Raw genomic sequence first — 3451 nt, forward strand, 5'->3', positions numbered from 1 at the left:
GAACTGAAACGTCAGTCGTTCAAACCCACTAGCAGCACCCTGGGAAAGAGATGAGGCCGTCAGCTTTGGTAGGTTAGGCTACAGCCTTGGAAAGCACCCCCACCCCCACCCCTGTGGAAGAGTTCCTCTCACTTCTTTCCTTTCGCGGCCTTTGGAAGAGACTCTTTGGGCAGCGGGTGGTGGAGAGAGCCCTCCAGTGGCCAAGCTAATTTCTGCAGAACTATTATCCGTGGAATGAATTGTGTCTCAATAAATCTTATGGCAAAGGGATGGAGGATGGCTAGAAATAGCTGACCTGTTAAAAAGACCCCCTGCAGTTGGAGAGGAGATGCCATCCACTTTTTCTTGAATTCTTGCCCGTATGTCGCCAGAGTCTGCGCTGTGTTCTATTTTGCGATTCTGTAATAGGAAAGTTCAGAGGTGTTGGTCTCTAATGGATTGAGTTGTGTCCCCCTCACAATGGGTGTTGGCATGCTCACCCTTATACCTGTGTGGGTGACTCTATCTGGGAGTGGGGCTCTCTTTGTTCAGTGTAGAAGGCCACATCAGTGTGGGGTTGTGTCCTAAACCTAATCACTTCTGAGTTATAAGGAGCAATATCGACAATCACAAGCAAGCACAAATAAATGGGGGAAGGTAGGTGCTACGTGAAGACTGGCCAGGAAGCAAGATGTGCCCGGAGACCAGCATCTTCCCAGAGGTGACACACCCAGCAAGAATTCCCCTAGACTAGTGCCCTGAATTCAGACCTCTGTCGTCCTAAACTGTGAGAAGATAAATGTCTGCTCTTTAAAGTCACCCACTTGTGGTATTTCTGTGATAGCAGCACTAGGAAATGGCGCCGGTCTAAGCCAGGCGAGTTTTTCAGTTTTACAACCAATGGATTCCCTGTTTTTGGGATACAAGCGGTTTCATGCATACTTACTACTTGTTAGCCCTGTTCCAAGCATTTTACACATAATATAACACTTAATTCTCACAGCTAGCCAGCCAGCATTTAGTTCTCACAGCTAGCCTATTCCACGGTTACTATTATTATTTTACTGGTAGGAAATTGAGCATTAGTTCCTAAATAGCATTGTTTAGCAAAAAGGTTAAAATGTATAAAATCGCTGTGGAAAGCAATATGGCAATACTTCAAACAACTGGGGATAGAAATTCAGTACAATCCAGGAATACCTCTGCTGGGTAGATGCCCTGAAGAAGTAAGAGACGGAGCATGGACACACACATCGCCTTCCCAGCACTATTCACAATAGCACGGCATTGGAAATAACCCACCTGCCCATCAGTCGATGAATGGACAAAGAAACATTGGCGCACACACAATGGAATACTATCCATCACAAAGATAATACTGAAACCACAAAGTACCCTGTGACCTGGAGCGAGCTGGAAACCGTTATGTTGAGTGAAGTTAGTCAGTCACAAAAGAACAGATATCGTATGAGACCACTACTGAGGATGAAAAGCAAGACAAAGACTTACCGACTGTGTTCGTCGGGGAGACTAGAGCAACAAACCCATAGAAACTCCTATGTGTATAAGAGAGAGTTTAACAGAAAGGGTAAGTGTACATTAAGAAAGCATCTCCGAGAATGACGATGACAACAAATGTACAAATGTGTTTGACACAATGGATGTATGTATGGTCCCAGATACTTGGACAGAAAACTTCCAAGTGCAGTTCATCAGAGAAAAAGAAAGCATCCCAACCCAGTCCAGTTCAAGCCCATAAGTCCAATATTAGCCCATATGTCTGATACGAGTCTATAAAATCCTCTTCAGACTCCCGAAACACATGCAATGACGCCGAGTGCAGGATGATCACAGGCCAGTGGGTAGAAAGTCATTGGATTCAGTGGTGTTATAAGCATCTCAGCGCTGGCAGTGTCTCCACATGGCTCCGCCAGTTCCCAGGGTATGGGGGTCTATCAGTGCAGTGCCATGTGTCTTGTCAGTAGAGTGTCTCTCTGGGAATGAGCATTGTCAGTAGACAGTCTTCAAGGGAGTGAGCTGAGAGAGAGAAGTATATTCCACCTTCAAGGAGGAAATACAGAAGTTCCCAGAATTCTCAGGAGAAGGCCATGCCAACACAGAGGGCTCATTGGCTATGATCTGATTAACAGAGTAGACTCCACCCCTTCACTCGTAATGCTCTCAAATTGACACCAGATTATGTAACTACCACACCTACCGAAGGGAATAGACGTTGGAAGTTACCAAGGGGGGCAGGGCAAGGGAGACATGGTGAAGCACCAAGCCTAGAGGGTTGACAGGTGTTGACTTGGCGGATGGAGGACCAGGAGAGAACTCCAAGGAGGGCAGTGGGGTAGAATATGAGGGGTGTGTGTGATAAGTGGTCTGCACTATGGAATGCCGAGTGGGAGGCATGAAATGTAAACCCCCTACTCAATTCATAGGTTAAGAAAAATGCAAGAGAAAAAACACAGGACCAGAGTGGGCAGAAGAAGGTAGAGAACTTGCCAAGGTCAGTCACAGTGCCAGTAAGTGATGGAGGCAGGAGTCTAGGCCAGTGTCCTTCACCACCCTGCTTGCCGGCTTCCCTGGATCTCAGAGCACACGTAGATGCGCAATCAGGGTAACGTCATAAAGTAGGATCTTTATAAGACACAAGGGAAAAACAAAAACAATTTGACAGGATGCAGACCCAGGCTTCTTTTCTAGCCACTCAGAAAACCGGAGAGGAGTGCTATTGATAATGTAATTTAGGATTTTATATTGTGTTTGAAGAGGACCAATAATGAGAGTAGCGATACCAGGAGGGTAAGGGGAAGTGGTGGGGAGAAAAGGGGAACATATAACTAATCCCCTCCTTAGGGGATGGACAACGGAAAAGTGGGTGAAGGGAGATATCAGCCAGTGTAAGACATGAAAAAATAATAACAATTTATAAGTTATCAAGGGTTCGTGATGAAGGGACGGTGGAGAAGGGAGGGGAAAAACAAGGAGCTGATACCAAGGGCTCAAGTACAAAGAAAATGTTTTGAAAATGATGATGGCAACAAATGTACAAATGTGCTTAACACAATAAATGTGATAAGTGCTGTATGAGCCCCCAATACAATGATTTTTTTAAAAAAAGAGGATACTCATGATTCTGATCATGTTTAAATTCAAAGACTTAAAAATGAGACGAATGTTCTGCATTTTGATGCCTCAGGTGTCTAAATGGAAACACTTTTAATTTCTAAGAAGGTGCGGCATTCTAATCAGGTTATTTTCTGGTTTCTCTTGTAAGTACTTCCATTAAAACAGCAAACAAACTCACTGCCGTTGAGTCTGTGTTGACTCATGGCGATGACACAGGACAGGGTAGAACTGCCCCTGTGGCTTTCTGGGGCTGTAACTCTTTACAGGACTCAAAAGCCCCGTCGTTCCCCCAATGGTGTAGTGGTTTGTTTTGAACTGCTGACCTTGCCTCAATGCC

The sequence above is a fragment of the Echinops telfairi genome, unplaced genomic scaffold (assembly GCF_000313985.2).
Source record: "Echinops telfairi isolate 266 unplaced genomic scaffold, ASM31398v2 ScPeMD7_7420;HRSCAF=8458, whole genome shotgun sequence".
NCBI lineage: Eukaryota > Metazoa > Chordata > Mammalia > Afrosoricida > Tenrecidae > Echinops > Echinops telfairi.